Below are 22545 nucleotides of genomic sequence, written 5' to 3' on the forward strand. Positions count from 1 at the left end.
CCCTAGAATACTCTGATAAATATAAATAATGGAGCAGTGTCCTCCTGAGAGTCAGAAGCCCCGGGTCCCCTTCCTGGCCCTGACATTCACTTGCTATGTAACCTTATCTGTGCTGCTTCCTTTCTTTGGATTTCTGTTTACTCGTTAGTAACATGAGGAATTTGGGCTTCATGAGCATTAATCTCAAACATTCTTTGATTCTAGGAGCTCATCCATCCAGAAGGCTGGAGGCAACAGTGGGTTTTGTTTGTTTATTTACCCCCAGTAATTTTGTTCTGTAAGAGAGACTTGGCAAGAGCAAACCCAAAGAAATTATGTTGATGTTCTAATTATGAAATCTGGGCTGTTATGACAGGGGTGGGGGCAGTGGTAGAGGAACTTCTCAGTAGATGAGTGTCCTCCTGCTTCTCCTACTATGTCACATAAAGGCTCACCTGGATCATTCAGCTCTTTTATAAATAAAGAGTTCCCCATTTTTATAGGCTGGTCAAGAAGTTTCTTCATAGGTTAAATGTGCAGTTGGACTGGATGACCTTGTGGTCACTGCCAGCCCTACATCCATGATTTTATGACATCCCTGTACCTCAGTTTCCCCTTCAGTTGGACTAGATGACCTTTATGGTCCTTTCTCACTCTAAGTCTATGACCTTGTGATTTATAATCTTAATTGTTAGGAAGAAGTCTTCCTGGTATAAGAGACATACTGGTTCAGCAAGCAAGTTAGATTCAAAGTCAGGGGACCTGAGTTCCAATCCTGATTCTGTTATAGGTGAGCTGTGTGGACATGGGAAAATAGTTTCTGTTTCCTAAGAGCCTCAGTTTCCTTATCTATAAAGGAAGGAAGAGAAGTAGTATGGAACAGTGAATGGAGAGCAAGCCTTGGAACTAGGAAGACCTGATTTCAGGTTCTTTCTCTGGCACACAGTGACTTGGATTTTGAGCAAATCACTTAACTTCCCAGTATCAGAAGCAAGTCTCTGAGACTATGTAAGTCACAGAGAAGATCATGACTTGAACTGGGAGAGAGTTTCCTTATCCAGTGTTTTGTAGACCTGAAATCACAGATCCAGTCCCTATTCTTATCCCCTGGAGGGACACAGAAATAGGACTTATCTCTGTTCCTGGGATGCAGTCTCCACTGAGCAGTGGTTCCATTAATAGTTCAGTAATTTTCATGGCTGAGAGTGAGAGCATTGGGGGCTTGACTCTGGTGAGCAAACATCTGACTATTGGCCTGGCTGGTGGTTTTCCCTCATCTAGTGTGACAAATTAGGCAATGTCTCTGTCTGGGTTGCAAAGCACATTGATGTGTTTGTTTTCTGTGGAGCGTGCACCCAAGCTGTAAGCGGACACTTCAGTGTCTCACAGTTGAGCAGTTGTTATTGGGGTAGAAGGACAAAAGACTGGATTTGTATCTGCTGCTAGAAATGTGTATGTGTTTGGGTGTGGGGGTGTGGAATGACAAATAGGGAGGCCCTCAGTCAAGGGTCAGACCCTTTGTGGCAGCTCTGGAATGTATAGAACTGAATAGCTTGTTCTTTTCTAACAATTGGCCCAGAATCTGTGCTCAAGGTATACACATACGGGGTTCAATCTCTGGACTTTTCCCAAATTACTCTTTTTTGGCCAATGCTCCCACCCAGAAGTTTCTCCTGGGACCATTCATTGTAATGTGGATCATTTTATCCCCACCCAGGGCTTTTCCCTGGGAACATTAGAATTAAGCTCACATCTAGGTCTCTAAAAAGGATCCTCAGATTGTATGTGAGTATTCAGGTTAACAATTCATTGAACAAGAGACCAACTTTAGGTTACCTGACAGTAAATACAAACAATAAGGATTTGTACCAGAGCCCCGACACAGTCAAGTAATTTTCTTTCCTGGTCTACTGAGTCCCACTTTTCTCAGGGATCTCTATAGTCCACCTGGCTAGAGAATCACTCTAGGATTAAGGTTCTCCCATAAAGGAAAAAAGGATTCAATGCTACTGAGATCAAGCTACACCTCCTTATGGTCTGACCCACCTACTACAGGGAGTAATTCTTCTGACTACCCCACTATCCTTGGGTTCAGGATCCTCTACATTTGGAGGCTCTAGAGGGTCAACCCTTTTCTGTGTGTTGAACCATAGCTTCCCATGACCGATATAGTCTTCCAAGCTTGAAGAGGCCCCTGATTGAGCACTGTCCCCAAAGGCAAGAGAAAGCATTCAAAAAGTAAGTCAAACGACCCTTCCTTTCAATAATATCCACATTCTTGTGACCTATAAAGTTTTTCACTCTTAGAATACTGCTTTGGTTGGGCTCCTACCTTCACCAAAGAAAAGAGGGGAGAAAAGAACTTGAGGTTGATAGGATGTAGATTTCTCCCATAGACCTGTGTAGTCCATATAGGTTTATTCCTTCCCCTCATGGTTATAGCCTTTCCTATTTCTCAGCTCTGAGTCTTCTTTGAATCAGGAACTCCATGTCTTGAAAACCTTGCAACTTGGGGTTCTCTGAACAATAAGTTACTTTGTCAAAGGAACCTGTAAGGAGAACCTTAGTGCTTATAGAAGACATATATAGAAGAAAGTAAATATTGTGATGGATAGCCTTTTCCCCATATAGGATGTGGTGGGGTGTATGTGTGTGTGTTTGCATGTGCATGTGTGCATGTTGTATTTTGTTCATGTGGGTCATGTCCCCAAGGATCTATCTAGGTGTGACTCAAAGGGAGACCTTTTCTTTTCTTTTTTTTTTGTGAGGCAATTGGGGTTAAGTGACTTGCCCAGGGTCACACAGCTAGTGTCAAGTGTCTGAGGCTGGATTTGAACTCCAGTCCTCCTAAATCCAGGGCCAGTGTGCTACCCACTGCACTACCTAGCTGCCCCAAAGGGAGACCTTTTCAATGAGACCTCCATGTACTGCCTTAATAGCCTCCTTTAGATGCAGTTTCTTCTCTTGTTAATCTTTTTTTTTTCTCTCATCAATCTTAACCTTCCAGTCACTGGTTCAACCGAACACTGTCTTCTCCAGAACCCTTCCCTGCTTTCCTGCCATTGGACATTCTTTGCAAAACTCAACCTTGGATGATTCCCATCTATTTTCTCTGCTCTTGTTCACATACTACTGACCTGTGTTGGACAATGTCACGTCGTACTCCCGAGTCTATTATGTCATTTCCACCTGACCCTCCATACCACTGGGGACTTTTTAGTGCTCTTCCCTCCATATCTATCACATTCCTCATGGTGGTTGTTGTAGGCATTCTTTTCTCTCTCCAAACTTCCCATACCACACCCTCTCATCTGTATCTCAGCAGATGACTTTACTTCCTACTTTACTAAGAAAAACAAGCCATCGGCCATAAGCCACCTCCTTTCCCCTATTCTACAGCCCCAAATCCCTTGATGCTGACCCGAATACTCTTCTCCTTTATCTCAGTCTCTGGGGCAACTAGGTGGCCCAGTGGATAGGGCACTGGCCCATTAGTAAGGAGGAGCTGAATTCAAATCTAGTCTCAGACACTTGACATTTACTAATTGTGCGATCCTGGGCAAATCACTTAACCCTGATTGCCTCAAACATTTGGTGACATCTCCAGTCATCCTGATGTATATTTCTCCACTGGACCTAGATGAACTCTGGAGGATAGAGTGATGTTGCTGATTTTGCACAGCCCTTTCTCACTTAAATCCAATTCACTGCAAGTCATGACATCACCTCCTGATGTCATGGTCCTCTTTTTCTTTTTCTTTCCTTTTCTTTTTTAGTAAGGCAATTGGGGTTAAGTGACTTGCTCAGGGTCACACAGCTAGTAAGTGTTAAGTGTCTGAGGCCGGATTTGAACTCAGGTCCTCCTGACTCCAGGGCTGGTGCTTTATCCACTGCAGCGCCACCTAGCTGCCCCCTATCATGGTCCTCTTTGAGAATGAAGAACAAAGAACAACATATCAGGTGCTGAAGGAAAAGTGGACATTCTTTTTGACAAGAGCAACCATTATCCACATATGTTTGATCTTATCTCCTCCTATTTCCTCCGGCAGATTGCCCTTGTAATCATCCCCAGGAGAATTTATAATTATCACTCTTTTCTTATCCACTAGTGCCTTCTCTGTTGTTTAAAAACACCCAAGTCTCCTTGTTTTTTTAAAGTAGCATCCATCCTTAGCAGAGAGTCAAACTCCAAGGGACATAAATTTGCCTTTGTGTTCTGTGTCACTGGCCCAGAGGACTGAGGAACAGAGAATAGAGACAACCCCTATGTGGATTGGACTGGGAGCCTGAGGGAAAGACTAAGAATCTAGTTGGGGACAGTTCCGTAACCATAGAAGTCCATTGGTACAGAGACCTTTACTGGTGAGAAGTGAATTGTCCAACAAAGGAGGAAGCTGAGGGTCTGAGATCCAACCGCTAGAGCAACTGCCATCCAGAGGACAGGAGATTTCATGAGAAGTGGAGGAGAAAATGACTACGGAGAGAGTGGAGGATAGTAATCAACTGCACAGTCAGGGGAATAGGAAAAGTCCTCCTACAGCAGAAATACTTCTGTCCTCTCTACATGCATGCTGGGTCAGCTTTACACTCTAAGGTTTCTGAAGAAAGGGGGAGAAACTAAGGGACTGGGGAAAAATCTCCAACCTCAGAAAGACTAAATCCAATGACTACTATTTTTTCCTTTAAAGGAGAATCAGGTGGGGCAGCTAGGTGGCGCAGTAGATAGAGCACCAGCCCTGGAGTCAGGAGTACCTGAGTTCAAATCCGGCCTCAGACACTTAACACTTAACTAGCTGTGTGACCCTGGGCAAGTCACTTAACCCCAATTGCCTCACAAAAAAAAAAAAAAAAAGAAAAGAAAAAAGGAGAATCAAGAAAAGAGGAAAGAGCTTGAACCAAGGCATGGAGTTGAGGGAATGAGGGGTAGGGGGAAGTGGGAAAAGTGGGGAGGATATTCAGTTTTATTGGAGTGTTAAGATACTTCCAGTAAATAATATAGATTAAGACTAGAAAGGTGGGGTGATGTCATGTTGTGTGTGTGTGTGTATTTGTGGTGGGGAGCCTTGAATGCCAGGAAAAAGGTTCAGAGGCAATAAGGAAGATTAAGGTGTTTTTTGTTTTTTAAGTAGGGCAGTAAAATAAACACATGTGTAGGCAGGAGAATTAAATCTGGCATGATAAAAAGGACACATTAATGTGGGGTGAAAATCAAGGCATAAATACCTTTGAGAAAGACTGTTGCCACATTCTAACTGGGCTGCAGGGAGTAGAAAAAGGAGGTAACTGGGGCAGATGGGATTGTTGGGACTTGGCAACTCTGAAAAGGGAGGGAGAGGAAAGACTTAAGGATAGTTGTGAAGATGGTGGGGCAGACATGGAGAGAGCTACTGAAGTGAGAAGGAACTAAGTTTTAGTGGAAAAGACTTGATTTGGGACATGTTGGATTAGAAAGGTGTTGCTGGGACTGGTAGGGGGAAGTGTGGAGTAGTAGGAAACAACAGATTTGCAGCCAAGAGAGACCTGGGTTCAAATCCAAACCTGCTACTTAACTGTGACCACAGGTAAAACATAACTTCTCTAAGCCTCAGTTTTTTCATCTGTAAAATGGTCATAATAAGTCCTGCCTCAAAGGGTTTTTGTGAAGAACAAATTCTAGAAGTAATAGGGAGCTATGAAGGATTTTTGAAGCAGGAGCATGACATGGTAAGATCTGTGATTTCATCATATTGGTTTGGCAACTACATGGATAGTTTGGAGAAGGTAGGAAGTAGAAGCAAAGGGACCAATTAAGAGATCATTACAATAGTTCAGGTGAGACTGATGAGAGCCTGAACAAGTATAGCAACTGTGTAAGTGAAGAGAAGGGCATGCATTTGAAACATGTTGTAGAGTAGAATTGAGAAAACTTGATTGGAGAGGCAGCTAGATGGTGCAATGGATAAAAGAGTGAATCTGGAGTCAGGAAGACTGGCGTTCAAATCCAGCCTCTTACTTTTACTCCAGACACTTGTTGGCTGTATGACTCTAGGCAAGTCACTTATCCTGTCTGCCTTAATTTCCTCAAAAGTAATCTGGCCTCAGACACTTACTAGCTGTGTGACTGTGGACAAGTCAATTAACCCTATTTTGCCTCAGTTTCCTCATCTGTAAAATGAGCTGGAGAAGGAAATGGCAAACCACTCATGTCTTTACCAAAAACAAAACAAAACAAAACAAAACAAAACAAAACAAAACAAAACCCAAATGGGGTCAAGAAGAAACAGACACAACTGAAAATGATTGAACAAAAAATGGGAATAATAGCACCTAGGTTTCCGGGTTGTTGTAAGGATCAAATGAGAAAACATTTGTAAAGACCTTTACAAACTTTGAAGTACTTCACAATGACTCCTAGGTTGAAAACTTGGAGGAATGGGAAGATGGTAGTGCTAGGAAGAGAAATGGAGAGAAAGTTTGGTTTTGGAAATGATGAATCGGAGATGTGAATGGGATATCCAGCTCATGTCTGGCAGGCAATAGGTAAAACAGGATTGGAGTTGAGGAGAGAGATTAAGCCTGGATTTATAGATCAAATGACATAATGAATGTAAAGCACTTTGTAAATTTCCAAACAAACTACATAAATATAATCTATTCTTGAGCTCAGCGCATCAGAAAGCATTTGTTGTTGATTTGACTTGCAAGTGAAGAATGCTGGATTTGGAACCTGAATTCAAATATCCATTCTACTACTTACCAGCTGGGGCAAGTCACTAACATTCTCTGGACCCAAGTTTCCTTATTTGTCAAAATAAGAAGGTTGCAAACATGACTTTGAAAGACCCTTCCAGCTCTAATTCTATGATCTCATAATTTTTTTCTGTCACACTGGATGTATCATGAAGCCTGGCAGCTTTGTCTTTTGGCCAGAGTTCTGGTTTGGGGATTAAGGGTCTTGAGAGTATTCCTCAACTGCCCTTGTAGGTCTGCTTTATAGCATTCAGCAGGTGTGCTTGCTTGGAAATTGGAAGAGTCTATTTCAGGGATCTGGGAGAGCTTTTCTTAGTCTATTTCAACTTTTTTAAAAATAGCATTTCATTTTTTCCGATTATATGTGAAGACAATTTTTAGCATTCCTTTTATTTTTTTTACAAAATTTTGAGTTCCACATCTCTCTCTCTCTCTCTCTCTCTCTCTCTCTCTCTCTCTCTCCTCCCCCAAAATGGTGAGCAATTTGAGATGCGTTTATATATATATATATGTATATATGTATATGTATGTATATATATACACTCATGTATATATATATATATACACTCATGTAAAACACATTTCTATATTAGTCATAGTTGTGAAAGAAGAAACAGACTAAAAGGAAAAAAAAACAAAGTGAAAATAGTAGCATTGATCTTCACTGAGTCCACTGAGTCCATCAATTTCTTTCTGTGGATGGGGAGAGCACTTTCCATCACGAGTCCTTTGTAATTGTCTTCGATCATTGTATTGCTGAAAAGAACTAAGTTGATCATCACACAGTGTTGCTGGTACCCTGTACAATGTTCTCCTCGGTCTGCTCACTTCAGTCTGCATCAATTCATGTAAATCCAGGTTTTTCTGAAATCTGCCTGCTCATCGTTTCTTACAGCACAATAGTATTCCATTACATTCATAAACTACAGCTCGTTCATCCTTTCCCCAACTGATGGGTATCCCCTCTGTTTTCATTTTTTTTGCCACCAAAAAAGAGAGCTGCTATAAATATTTTTACTTTTTAGTTTGGGTGCTATAGACTCTCCTCCCTCCCTCCCCCCCTCCCCCCGTGTCTGTCTGTCTCTGTCTCTGCCTTTGTCTGTCTCTCTCTGGTTCCTCCCCCCCCCCCCCCGCCCCGCGCCCCCATGTGACTGTACAGTATATAGAGAAAATGCAGCTAGATTGACAGGAGTGGTCAAGGGAGGGGGAACAGTTGCATAGAGGGTGATTTAGAGTTTTGAAAAGCTTGGATTCAAATACCGCCTCCGACTTTTACTCATTGTGTGACGATGGGCAAGTCAACCTCGGTGCAATGGAAACTCTCAGTATGAGAACCTGGGTTCAAGTCCTGCCCCGTCGCTTCCGACCTCTATGACCTTGGGCAAATCGTTAGCACTCCCCGTCCTGTTTCTTGGTCTGTAAAATAAGGGGGTGCAATGGTCTTTGAAGTGCTTTCTAGTCCATGCTCCGCTCAGCTGCATGTTTGTGGTTTCCAGGAGACCAGGGACAGCTCTTGGATCCCAAGCGGAGCCTCCTCTCCACTGGACCCCCCCCCCCATCCCCAGCTCGTCATCTCGGGCTGTTTCTCCCCCCCGCCATTCTCCATTCCCAGCCAATCCTGGCCCAAGCCCGGGCCGCGTTCTGCCTTCTTTCCTTCGCTCTCCTCCAAGAGGCTACGGCCTGAAGCGCTGGCAGTGCCCAGGAGAAGTAGCCGGCTTCCCTACCCGCCACAGTCCCAGCCTTCTCCCGGGGGAGATCGGGAGGCTGCAGGTACGGCTGCAGGAGGGAGGACTGGGGTGGGGGCGGTGCCGACTCGGCTTCTTTCCGGAGTGGATCCCCCTCCTCCTCTCCCCCCCCCCCCCGCCGCCGCCCCCTTCCTCTGCAGAGACAGACTGACAGCTCGCAGAGTCCGGGACACGAGATGCTGGGGGTCCGAAAGAAAAGAAACCCCAAGACAAACTGACCGACGAGCAGACGGACACCTCCTCTTACACCTGCGCGCGCGCGCGCGCACACACACACACACACACACACACACACACACACACACACACACACACACACACACGTCCCACTTCTACATCAAGGGATGTTCTGACTCAGGTTTCATTTTCACCTGCAGCGTGCCCCTTGCCAGTGACTAAGGCTGAGGAGTGGGAAGGAGGGGGAGGCTACCGGGTCTCCAGGTCTTTTGGAGAGTGATGGGGGCCCCAATTGGGGCGACCGGAGATAGGAATTGCCGCCCAGGAGCCCTGGCCAGGCTGGTTGCTAGGAACCTGGCAGCTGGGGTCCAGGAGCGTCTCCGATTTAAAACTCCAGGTCTGCAGGGCGGGGGTGGGGGTGGGGGGAGGTTGTAGAAGGAGCCAAACACTAAGCTTCCCAGGGTCCCGCTGTTGTGCCTCTCCCCTCCCTCCCCCTTCCCCCGCCCATATTCCACGCGTCTCGGGCTTGGTTCTAGTCTCCTCTGTGGAGAGGAAAAGGGGTGATATGTCTCTGATCCTAGGAGGATAGAGACCCAAGGGCTGGGGGCGGGGGAGGGAGGGTTGCAGGTAGACGAGGACTGGGGAGTGATACTGGTGACTTTGAGTCCCTGGAGAGAGATCCAGAAGAGGGGTGCGTTCCAAGCAGCAGAAAGCTGAGGGAGGGCGTGGCTTCAGAACCGTGAAGTGGCAGGGAACGAGGTTCGGCCCTGCCGGGAAGTGGTGGTGCTGATGTTGGGTGGGGTGGGTTTGAATGTGAGCTTGGGACAGTTCTTTAGTGGTGCTGTGGAGGGAGACTGGTCACGTGGTCTGCGGTCTCGCACTTGCGCGCGCGGGGGGTTTAGTGTGTAGACTTCGGGAGTTCCCCCCTCCCCCCAGCCCAATTCCTACTCTGGTCTACACCCGCTTGATGAGTCCTTGAATTCTGTTCTAAGCTTAGCTGCGGGCTGCGGGGCCGGTGCCCAGTGGCCTGCCTGGAAGGCATCGGACAAGTCTGCGAGCGTGGAGGGGTGTGCAGCAGAAAAAAGCAGGGTGGGGGGCCAGGGAGTTTACCTTCGATCCGCCTTACATTCAGTGGTCCCCGTTAGTTGGGTGTATAGCGGAGGAGGAAGTTCCCCTTTGGGGGAGGGGCTCCCACCGGGATCAGTGTGAAGGTGGGACTGCACCCCGGGGGACCTCATGTACCAGTGCTGGGGCAGGGTGGCCCTGGGGTAGAGAGCAGAGGGCACACTTCTCGCCCCCAAGCTCGCCTCTCTGCGCCCAGGGCCCACAGGGGTGGGTAAACCTGGAGTGGAATGTGCCCCCCCCCCGCCCCTATCCGGACCTCCCACTCCCACCCCCCAGCTGCAGTCTCAGTCCTTTGGACAGCGGCTGGGTCCCCCAAACCTCCGAGACCCTCGGGCTGGGAGGAGAGAAGGGAGGGAGGAAGGGAAAGAGGTGAGGGTAGAGAGGTGAGCGCCCGGTGCCTGGTCCTCCCTTCCCGGCTATTTGCATAACGGAGCGGGCGCCCTCCTTCCCCGCCCCCTCCCGGGCCTGCCTCTCCGCCCCTCCCCCCGTCTCTCTTTGTCTCTGTCTCTCGCTTTGTCTCTTCTCTCCTTCTCACTCTCTTTCTCTCTCTGGGTCTCCTGCTGCCTGTTTCCCCTCGGCTTCCACCCTAGCCTCTCGCATCGAGCGGCCGAGGGGCAGGGGGGAGCGGGGCCCGATCCCCACGGGCCCGGTTAGGGGTGGGTGGGGATGGGGGCGGGGGCTAGGGCCGGCCTGCGCCGGGCTCTGGCACCTCAGACCGGCTTCCCAGCCGGCCCCTAACAAAGGGAAGCTCCTGTGCCCGAGCCTTGGAGGCGAGCGGGCTGTGGGCCCGAGACTGGGCTGCGGGGGGTGTCGTAACCACCCTCCTGGAGAGCAGCCGCCGGAGCCGGCCGCAGTCTGAATCAGCTAAGCAGTGAGTATCCTGGGGAGCCCAGCCCCTCCGCGCCCCGCCCCGTCCCGCCCCGAGCCCCGCATGGGGCGCAAAGCGCGCGCTCCGGCTGCGGTGGGGGGCACGGCGGGACAGGCTGGGACTGGGGTCAGCCTTTCCTTGGGGTTGGCATTCTCACGGGCCGGTGCGGAGGCATCCGGCACTTGAAAACCTGGCCGGGCACTGGGCAGCTGCCGAAGCCACCCTGCGCAGCACCTAACACAATGCCTGGCGCGCAGAAGGCGCCTAATCAACGCTCCTTGACTTGACTTACCCTTCGAGGACCAGCAGAGTCACGGGAGAGACAGAGCTGTGTGGCCTGCACTTACGTGCGTGGTCACCACAGCCACAACAAACGCACGTGTGCACCATGCCGGGGCACAGGCACGCATGCACCCCACCCAGGAACACTCCGGCCCTCGGCATGCTTGGGCTGGGCTCGGTCCACTGACAAAAATGCCTGCCTCCCACCCCTCTCTGATATTTCGGGGGCGGCTGGGGGGTGGGGGTGGAGGTTCTTAGCACGTCAGACCTTTGCTTGTCTCGGTGTAGTTAGTCTCAGAGCCTTTGTTTGAAAGGAGGAGGCCCCAGATCTCAGGATGCTGCTCCCACCAGGGCAAGGCAAGGCCAAAAAAAAAAAAATCCAATTTGCGTGGTTCAGGCTCTCTCTGGCCTGACTTAGCCGGGAAAAACAAAACAAAATCAATGAAGAAAAGCGGTCTCTCTTGCCGGGAAGATCTTTGGAATCTTCAGTGCCCCTGGAAGATATGAACTTGGAGGCTTCACCAGAGCCTTTTCTCCTTCATGGGTGGCGGTATTGGGGAGGAAGGGAGAAGACCAATCTCTTTTTAACCCATTCTTGTTTTCCCATCTCTGACGGGCTTTCTACCTTTAGAAATGCTGAACAGCTGCTCAATTTGGAATATTCCCTGGAAGGGGGAATGCCAGCCCCCCCCCACCCGCCCCAGTCCCTCATTTGTTCCACTCTGTGTACCCTCTGTCCAGTGTTGGAGAACAGGCTGAATGACACTTCCCTCCCGGTCCCATTTCATTGTTCTAAAAGGAGGGGTGCTACGAGATGGGGCATGGTTCTGCTGGGAAGGCGGCACAGTCAGTCCTAGCCTGCTCTATTCCAATGAGCCGCAGGTTCACAGGGTCATGGGTGCAAAGATAGGATGGTGCCTAGAGGCTCTCGAGTCTGATCTCTCCATTTCACCAAAGAGGAAACTGGGGTCCAGAGATAGAATCATTGGGTCCTAAATGGAGATCTCAGTGGGATCTCATAGGCCATTCAATCCAACCCCTTTTACAGATAAGGAAGTTGATGCTCAAAGGGGTCATCTTGTCCAACCTAGACAAAGAAATTTAGGCACAAATGACTTGTCCAAAGTCACACAGGTAGTAAAAAGGAGAGCTCAGGTTCAACCCCAGGGCTTCGTTCTCCAAAACCCAGACCTCCCTGCTGTCCTCAAGCTCACAGAGGGAGGGAGGAACTGAAGCCAAATTAGAATTCATGTCCTTGGACATCAGGTGGGGAGGTTTGGGTTTGAGATAGTCTGGTTTTCTGCAAAACCTAAAATTAAAGGGAGGTTTTGAAAAGACCTTTAAGGTTGTTGGGCAGGCAGGATCTCTTCCTGGATATGCTATTATTCTTTGGGCTGCTTCATCATGATTATTAAGTGTGGGCTGAATGGAGCCAAAGTGACTTACTTATCCAACATGACTTAAGTGCTCAGTGGCAGAGAGAGCCAGGACTCCTGGCTCCTGGGGGGTGGGGGGAGGGGAGGGTCTGGACCCTTTGCCTCTTGTGCCTGAGTTGAGGCTGGCGAGGCATCTATGGCAAACCCAACATACTGTGGCTTGGGGCAGAAGGGCCCAAACAAAGGTGCTAATTCAAATGAGAAGCTGCACCCTCACATTAACCACTCTAAAGAGTGTTCTTTAGTAGGAAATGAGAGTTTTAAGTCATTTTGCAAAGGGGCTTTCTCTCCCATCCCTTCTCTCCATCCTCTTCTCTCTTGAATAGATGGACGATTCCCTGCTTCCCCACCCCTCCCACCCCCCACGGGGGCTGCCAGGATATCTTTGTTGGAGGTTAAACAATCAGCTGTAGACATCCCACGGTGGGAGTGAAAGTGTTTCCTGGTGGAGTACTTGAGGTCCAACTGTTGGAGCACAAAGAATTGATGTTGTTGTGTATTCCAAACAGTTTCATTTGTAAAAGCTTTAGAGTTAGAGAGGCAGGACTGTAACTTTAGAATTCTTCTATTTATATGTAAACTGCTTGAGGGCAGGGACTGCCTGATTTTTGCAAGTGTTCCCTGGGGTGTTTAGGCTATGTTGGCTCTTTGGAGCTTAACTAGTAAATGCTCATCCATCCATCCATCCATCCATCCATCCATCCATCCATCCATCCATCCATCCCTTTATTCATTCATTGTTGGAACTGTCCTTACCAATCTTCTACTTCAGGGGCTCTTAGCAATTTTTTGTATCTTGTGTCCCTTTGACAAATAGTTCAGTGAAGCCTGGAGACCCTTCCCTAAATGATCTCCAATAATGTTCTCTGAATCAGACCCTTTTCTGAATCATGTACATAGGATTACAAAGGAAACCAATGACATAGAAACACCGTTATCAAAATATTTTTAAAAATAAAGTTCAAGGACCCCAGGTTAAAAATCCCTGATAGTCCAACTCCCTAATTTGGCAGATGAGAAAACAAGCCCACAGAAGTGATTAAAGAAGCATCATGACCTGGGAGTCAGGAAGACCTGAGTTTAAATGTGGCTTCAGAAACTAATGCTGTGTGACCCTGGGAAAGTCACTTGGCCACTGTCTGCCTCAGTTTCCTCCTATGTAAAAATGGGGACAATAAAAGTACCCTATCTCCTGGGGTTGTTGTGAGGCTCAGATAAGAGAATATTTGGTGGGGGCGTAGCATATAGCGTGATGGCCTCGGATTTAGGAAGAAATGATTTTAGAAAAGAACTGGTTTCACATCCCACCTCTGACAAAAACTGGCTGTATGACTGTGGGCAAGGAAGTCATTGAAACTTCCTGAACCTCAGTTTCCTCATCTGTAAAATGGGGATAAGAACAGCATTCACTTCACAGGGTAGTTGTCAGGATTAAGCAAGTTTTGCAGACCTCAGAATTTTATATCAATGCTATTCTTTTTTTCTGGGGCAATGGGGGTTAAGTGACTTGCCCAGGGTCACACAGCTAGTAATTGTCAAGTGTCAGAAACCGAATTTGAACTCAGGTCCTCCTGAATCCAAGGTTGGTGCTTTATGCACTGCATCACCTAGCTGCCCCCATCAACGCTATTCTTTTCATAGAACCATATTTCAGTCGTGGTACCTGGAGAGGCCATCTTATTCAATCTCCTTTATCACATAAGGAAACAAAAGCCCAGGGAGTTTCAGTAATTTGACCAACATATCACACAGAGGTGTGATTTGGACTTTAGAGTCAGTACTCTTGCTGTTGGACCTCTCCAACTTTCTCATTTTTTAGACAAGGAAACCAAGGTCAGGCTGGAAGGGATCTTGGAGGTTCAAGTGCAACATCTTCATTTTATGGGGGAAATGATTTGCCTCAGGTCACACAGCTAATATCCAGGAGAGCCAGGGCTGAAACTGAGGGGTTCTGCTCCAAATCTAGTGAGTGAGCTCTGCTTTCTAAATCAGAATGCATTCCTTGCTGCACCCCCAACCACCCTCTGAATATGTGCTTTTCCAAAGTGGGCTGGCACGCAAACTTTGGCACTTGACTGTCTAGATATGCGGCTGGGCTGCTTGTCCCCTTTACATTCCCTGGGGGCTATTTTTAAAGTTCAGTCCCTGTGAGGGTCATTTTTAGCTCATTCAAGGGACATGCCCTTCAAGTATAAAGCCCATTTTTGTTTTTCTTCACATTTCTGCCAACTCTTTGGAAGCCCAGGTGCCTGCTCTGCTTTTTCCACCCCCTCTACCCTGGGCCACGTGACTTCTCATGTGATGTGAAGACATTCAGTGAGCACTTTCCAGGGGGAGACCTCCCTCCCTTCCTATCTCCCTCTCTCCCTCTCTCCTTCCCTCCCTTCCTTGCCTTCCTCTCTACATTTTCCCCTTCCCTCTCCTCACTCCCTCCCTTTATTCCTTCTTTCCTTTTAAAATATATTTTTCATTAAATATTCCCCAATTACATTTAAAGATTTTTAAACATTCACTTAAAATACATTTTTCCTCCCTCCAGCCCCTCCCCCACCTCTTGAGAAGGCAAGCAATATGATATCAATTATAATGTGAAATCATGCAAAACATAATTCTATATTAGCCATTTTGCAAAAGAAAACCAAAAAAAAAAAAAAACCAAGAAAAACAAAGTGGAAAAAAACATGCTTCAATCTGCTCTCAGAGTTTATCAGTTTTCTTTTTGGAGGGGAATACATTTCTTTTCATGGGTCTTTTGGAATTGTCTTGGGTCATTGTCTTGATCAGAGTAGCTCAGTCTTGCACAGTTGATCCTTATTACAATGTTGCTGTTACTTTGTACAGTTTTCTTCTGGTTCTGCTCACTTTAAATCATTTCATATGAGTTTTCCCAGGTTTTCCTGAAACCATCCTGCTTGTCATTTCTTAGAGAACCACAGTGTACTATCACAATCATACATCACTTGTTCAGCAATTGATGGGCATCAAGTGGAGACATTTCTTACCCCTCTCTCCCAGCCTTTGAATTTGGAGGCTTGTTTCTTATAGTGAGGAGCGCAGAACTGGGAGTCAGGAGACTGGAGGTTTTGTCCTCCCTATCTTATCACAAGTATCATGCTTCTAGAGCTAGGAGGACCTCAGAGGCCGTGTAGTCCAACCCCTTGACCCCATTTTTGGAGATGAGGAAACTGAGACCCTGAAAAGTTAAGTGATCTGTAAGATCATATATCTAGAGTTGGAAGTAAACTTGGAGTCCACCAAGTACCACCTCCTGATTTTACAGATGAGGAAACTGAGGCCCAGGGAGGTTAAGCATCAGAGGTAGCATTTGAACTCAGGTCTTCTGACTCTACAATTGACTAGAGTTTGGTGATGTCTCAGTTCCTCAGTTATTCCATCCCCCCAAAATGGGAATAATCATTCTTGCTAGCACAAAGGATTGTGGGAAAAGGATTTTGTACTACATCAAGCACCCTATAAACTTTTTTTGGGGGGGGGTAGCAGTCGGGGTTAAGTGACTTGCCCAGTATCACACAGCTAGTAAGTGTTTGAGGCTGGATATGAATTCGGACTCCTTGACTCCAGAGCTGGCACTCTATCACTGTGCCTCCTAGTTGTCCCTCTATTACTGTGCCACCTAGCTGTCCCTATCACTAGACCTGTTATTCCTGGATAGGCCTTTCAGCACCAACAGAGGAAAGTAAGATGTTTCATCAATTCACTTTATGTTAAAAAAAAAAAAAGCAATCAACTGAAAGTTTTGTGGTTTCCTAAGTCTTAGAGGTTGGGCTAATTTCTTCATAGGATCACAGATTTATCTTTTTTTTTTTTTTTTTTTTTGGTGAGGCAATTGGGGTTAAGTGACTTGCCCAGGGTCACACAGCTAGTAAATGTTAAGTGGCTGAAGCCGGATTTGAACTCAGGTCCTCCTGAATCCAGGGCCAGTGTTTTATCCACTGCACCATCTAGCTGCCCCAGGATCACAGATTTAAAGCTGGAAGAGACTTTTGAGGATGCTGTGCCGTGTGGTTTTGTTTTTTACCATTTTTCTTTGCTACAAGGCAGGAAAGTTAAAAAAAAAAAGCACTCGTTAAGTACCTACTATGTGCCAAGTACTCTGTTAAGTGCTGGGGCTACAAAGAAAGGTAAAAACTGCCCCCCAGGAACTCACAGGCTAATGGAGGAGACATCAGGTACAGACAAGCTATTGACAGGACCAATTTTTAGTAGGAGGGCAATAGCATTAAGGGGGACAGAGAAAGGCTTCTTTCTCCGTGGTGTTGAGAGATTGTCAGTTACTGGGGTGGGGTGGGGGGACTCTATAAAGGACAAAGAATATCAAAAGAATGTCCTTTTAAAAAAATCTAGGGGCAGTTAGGTGGTGCAGTGAATAAAGCACCGGCCCTGGATTCAGGAGGACCTGAGTTCAAATCCGGACTCAGACACTTGACACTTACTAGCTGTGTGACCCTGGGCAAGTCACTTAACCCCCACAGCCCCACAAAAAAAAAAAAGAAATCTAAAAACTAGGGGGCAGCTAGATGGTGCAGTGGATAAAGCACCAGCCCTGGATTCAGGAGGACCTGAGTTCAAATCCAGCCTCAGACACTTGGAAAAAGAATCTAAAAACTAATCATAGCTGACATTTATATGACACCGATGTACCAGACACTATAAACACTTTACAGATATCTCATTTGATCCTCACAATAGCCTTGGGTGGTAGGTGCCGTTATCATTCTCATTTTACAGCTGAGGAAATTGAGACTCCATATCTGAGGCAGAATTTGAACTCCAATCTTTCTTATTCCAAGGCTAGCATTCTTGTACTATACCACCATCTATCTCCAAAAAAGTCTGATAGTTAAAAAAGAAAGAAAAAAAAGAAAAAATGTTGTGCACACAGTGTAATGTAGTATAGATTGAAAAAAAAAATCCTAGGTTTGGAGTCAGAGAGTCTGCTGCTTCCCGTCATTGGGAACTTGGGCAGGTCAGTCAACTCCTTTGAGCCTCCTGAGATGCCTTCTCTGTAAAATGACAAGGCTTTATATCTATGAATTCACATTAACTGTACACCACATATTCCTCTTACAAGGATCTTGAAGCTGGCACTCCTAAACTCAGTGAGGAAAAGTAGGAAGTGAGGAAGGACCCTTGGTCTTGTAGGAGTGGTGCTGGAGAACATTCTTTCTGTGATTCCTAGATATGTGTTGTTGACTCCTGTTGAGCCATTCATTCATTCATTCATTCATTTTGTCAATTTTCCATAAACATTAGTTAAATACATACTATATGCCAGGCCCTGGGGAGGTATAAAGACAGAAATGAACTAATACCTGCTCTCAAGAAGCTTACCTTCTATTGGGGGTAAACAATGTGTAGACAGCCAGAAAAGGAAGAATCATTTCTTTGTAATACCCTCATTTAATGACTCATTTAATTTACTTCTCCTCTTCCTTCTACCCAGAAAATGAATTTCTTTTCTTTTATTTTGATAAAGCTCTTTTTGAAGGGTGGGTGATTGCAGTTGGCTCACTAGGTGGCACAGTGGATACAGTGACAGGCCTGGAGTCAGGAAGAACTGAGTTCAAATCTGGCCTCAGATAGGTATTAGCTGTGTGACCCTGGACAAGTCACTTAACCCTATTTGCCTCAATTTCCTCATGTGTAAAATGAGTTGGAAAAGGAAATGGCAAATGTCTTCAGGATCTTTGCCAAGAAAAGCCAGTCAGACACAACTGAAATGACTGAACAACCACCACCACTACCACCCATCTTTACTGTTTGAGACACGGCTTAGGGTAATCGTTTTCCTGGTTTGTCTGCCTTGGATGAGGAGGATGACACTCAGTCTGACTATTTGCAGGGTTTCTTTGTGCTACTGGAAGAGCTTTGGAATTTTAGAGCCTCAAGGTTCCTAGGAGACGAGATGAGGAGATGGAGGCCCAAAGACAAATCACTTAACAGAGATGTGTAGCAGCTTACCCAAGGTCATCCAGCTAGTTAGCGGCAGAACCCAGATTTTATGTTCTGAAGTCTTCAGTGTTACAACGATAACAGTTCGTTCATTGTTAATATTTCGCTGCTAAGGGAAATGGGAGTTTAGATAAGATTAAAAACCAGTAGCAAGAAGCAGAAGGTCAGAGAGGACCAGTTCTTCTTCTTCACACATTTGGTGGGGCATGAGGGCCAGTCATGCCCACTTTCCAGCTTTATTCCTCCATGTAGGAGGTTGGAATGTGTTCCAAAGCAGAATATTAACTAGATGGTGGGACTGTCTCCGGTCATCCTGATGTAGATCTTGCCACTGGACCCAGATGGTTCTGGAGGAGAGAGTGAGGCTGGTGACTTTGCACAGCCCTCCCTCACTTCAATCCAATTCACTCCAAGTCATGACATCACCCCAATGTCAGGAACAAGGACCACAACAATTAACCAGGTGGTAAGAACCTTGCCTTTAGAGGCCCTAGTTCAAATCTCAGCCCTTGGGCCACCTGCTACATGAAGCCTTTCCTCTGATTCCTTGTGCCTTCTGTTGCCCAAGTGATCTGTTCTAGTTTATATATTCTCATATCTGTATGAATCATCAACCCTAACTCGAGTGTATGCTCCTTTGCTCCTAGGGGGTGCCTAGTACATTGAGTGGAGGCTTCCCATATTCACATCTTCACTTGAGGAAAATTACTTTGGCAATAGTGTATAGGATGACCGGGAGTGAGCCAGGGAGCCTAATTAGGAGGTTGGTGCAATAATTTAAGTGAGAGATGATGGGGGCCAGAACTAAGGTGGTGATTGTTTGAGTGGAGAGGAGGGGTTGGATGTAAAAGATGTGAGTATAGCAAAATCAAGATTTGTCAAGTGATTGGCTAGGTGAGGTGAAGTAGAGTGAGGAATCCAGTGTGCTGCTGAGATTATAGACACCAGAGGGATTGTGGTGCCTTTGACAGAAATAGGGAAGTTTGGAAGAGGGAGGGGTTTCAGGAGAAAGAGAAAGAGATCAATTTTGGATATGTCAAATTTTGAGATGGGTCTGGGACATCCAGTTTGAGATGTCCAATAGACAAATGGTGATACAGGACTGCAGTTCAGGAGAGAAGCTAGGACTGGATATATGGACCTGGGAGTCATCAGCATAGATGTGATAATGAAAACTATAGGAGCTTGTGAGTCTATCATTTATTGGGGAATGATTGATATAAAAAACAAAGAGCATCCACAATACTTTTAAAATTTAAAAAACAAATAAAAGATATATCAGTTGGCCAAAAAAAAGAGAAAGTATTTCAAGCATAGTAATGCTTGTTGAGTCATTATAAATGCAGACTTTCCATGAGGAACAGAGAAAGTGGTCGATAGAACTTATGAGTACGAGGTAATTGGCTTGTAATGAACCCAGCAAAATTCACCAATATTGGTGAGAGTTATGCCCTGCACAGTCATTTTCTGGGGGATATTTATTTATTTTAAAATTATGAAAGTATTTTATTATTTTCCAGTTACATGTAGAGATAGTTTTCAACATTTGTTTTGATAAGATTTCTAGTTTCAAGTTTTTCCCTCCCTCCCCCTCCCCCAAGACAGCAAGTAATCTGATATAGGTTATATATGTACAATAACATTAAACATATTTCTGCATTAGTAATGTTATAAGTGAAGAATCAGAGCAGAAAGGAAAAACCTCAAAAAAGAAAAACAACAGCACCAAAAACAAAAGAAATAGTATGGTTCAATCTGCATCCATATTCCACAGTTCTTTTTTTTTTTCTTCTGGATTTGGAGAGCCTTTTCCATCATGAGTTCTTTGGAACTATCCTGTACCGTTGTATTGCTGAGAAGAATCAAGTCTATCACAGTTGATCAACACATAATGTTGATTATACTGTGTACAATGTTCTCCTGGTTCTGCTCATCTCACTCATCATCAATTCATGCAAGTCCTTCCAGGTTTCTCTGAAATCCGCCTGCTCATTGTTTCTTACAGTACAATAGAATTCCATTACATTCATATACCACAATTTGTTCAGCCATTCCCCAATTGATGGGCAGCCCTGGGGGATATTTAAATATGAAGAATAACCATTGCTCAGAAAACTTTCTTTTGGGAATTTATTTCTTAAATATTTTAGCCCAAAACCCCACAACTCAACCCCTCTAAAGTAGTGATTTGATACTGACACCTACCTATGTCACCGACCTTGGGAAAATCACTTAACACCTCTGGGTTTCCTTATCTGTAAAACGAGGTGGTTGGACTCAAAGATCCCTAAGGGCTTTTTTAGCTGTAACATTCCATCACTTGAGTTGACCTTGTCATGGTTACTAGGTAGGAATTTCTAATTTTTAATTAAAAGAGGAGAGCTGATTGGTTTTCTTAATTTAAGCCTTTCCCTAACTCAATGCCCAAGAATGCCATTATGTCATTTCCTGCAGCACAGGAATGAATATATCTGATCAGTGACCATTCAGCCATTCCTTGGGTAGCTCCAGTCAGGGGGAACTCACTCCCTCCTGAGGCAGCCCATTCTAACCTTGGACAGCTCTCATTGTCAGGAAACCTGAGTTAGCCATTCAGCTCCGGTTCTGCCTTTCTTTGTGTGTGGGGGTCAGTTACTTTGTGGCTCTGGACCTCAGGTCTCTCCCTGGTAAAAGGGAGATAAGAATACTTACACTACCTACTCCCCTCTCAATCTCTCCCACCTTCATGTTGTTAAGGGTCAGTGGCGGTGTCTATAGTGATGATCTTTAAAAAACCATTAAGTATTAGGTTGTTCTTTTTGTATTATTCTAGTATTTGGCAGCAGGGTAGAAATAGTGTTTGGAGTCAGGATCCCTGGCTTTGGTTCTCAGCCAGATCAGTACTGTGACCTTGGACAAGTCATCCTCCCTCAACTCCTCACTGGCACTCACCCTCCATAGCTAATCTGTTGTCCCATCATGAGTTTACTACCTCATGATATACTCTTCCATATATTCCCTTCTAAGACTTGGCAGATTGTAAGTGTAATAAATACCTGTTGACCAACTAACTTTACCTCCCTGAAGCTCTGTTCACTTTGTAAAAAAGAAAAAAAAAGGTGGTGATTGTTGTTGTTTTGTTTTTCAGTTGTATTTTACATTCCAAGATCCCATTTGGGGTTTTCAGGGCAGAGATACTAGAGTGGTTTGCCATTTCGTTCTCTGGCTCATTTTACAGATGAGGAAACTCAAACAAGCAGGATTAAGTGACTTGTCCAGGGTGACTCAGCTAGTAAGTATCTGAGGCTAGATTTTAATTCAGGAAGTTGAGCCTTCCTGACTTCAGCTGATCTTTGTAAAAAGAGGGGGTTGGATTAGATTAGTGGTTTCAAACTCAAATAAAAATGGTTACCACTAAAATATATAACAGTTCTCTGGGGCCTCATGTTGACCTAGGAAAGCAAATATTAATGTTATCTATGTTCTATTGTGATTTTGTTTATTTTGTTAAATATTTCCCAATTACATGTCCATGTTTGACACCTTGGAAATGGATAACCTCTAAGAGTAAGCCCCCTGAGAGCAGGAGCCTTGTTTTTGTCTTTTCTATCACTAGCTCTTAGCATAGTACCTGGCTCATGGTAAGTGCTTGCTATTTCTTGTTGACTAAAGGTTTTTCTGGCTGTATTTCCTACAATTATCAGGAAGAGGGCAACAGGTTCTTGCTTTTATTAAAATCTAGAGTTCAATCTAGAGGAATCAGGGTGTCCTTGAAACCTGTAAGGGGTTTTAATGTACATATATAGCTAACATGATAAATTAAATTTGTTAATAAAATGGTCAGAATACGCATTGAACATTTGGATGAACACTGTGTAGTATAATGGAAAGAGCACTGGGCTTGAAATGAAAACATCTGGACCCTTTACTGGCTCTGTGACCTTGGGCAAGACATATAACCCCTCACTGCCTTCATCTATAAAATAAAGGGTTTGTGCTGTATGATCTGAGGGTGATAGCAAAGTCAAGAGATTTTTAAATTTAAGGTAAGGAGGCAGATGAACTTGTTTGTTAGAAGAGGGGAAGGAGCAGGTAGAGGGAGTGATTGAAGAAGAAAGACAATGAGAATGGTTGACAAAGCAAAATCCCAGAGGAGATGAAAGGGTAAGATAAGGGTTGCCTGGGCAGGGTGAAGGAATTCACTTTGGCAAGGAGCAGGGCAAGCTCATCTTCTCAGACAGGAACAAAGGCA

The 22545-nt window shown here is 45.4% G+C and overlaps 1 protein-coding gene across 2 annotated transcripts in view; it reads left to right on the top strand.

Annotated features, from left to right (window-relative positions):
- Positions 1-8333: 8333 nt before the first annotated feature.
- ST6GAL1 (ST6 beta-galactoside alpha-2,6-sialyltransferase 1) overlaps positions 8334-22545 on the top strand; it is a 128252-nt gene continuing 114040 nt past the window's right edge. Inside the window, exon 1 of one of the 2 annotated variants that reach the window (XM_044002103.1) lies at positions 8334-8478. The gene's annotated coding sequence lies outside the window, so the exon portion shown is untranslated. Of the gene's footprint in view, positions 8479-10491; positions 10627-22545 lie in introns of those variants that run through there. The other variant, XM_044002104.1, reaches the window with a different exon arrangement.

The sequence above is a fragment of the Dromiciops gliroides genome, chromosome 4, assembly GCF_019393635.1.
Source record: "Dromiciops gliroides isolate mDroGli1 chromosome 4, mDroGli1.pri, whole genome shotgun sequence".
Classification (NCBI taxonomy): Eukaryota; Metazoa; Chordata; class Mammalia; order Microbiotheria; family Microbiotheriidae; genus Dromiciops; species Dromiciops gliroides.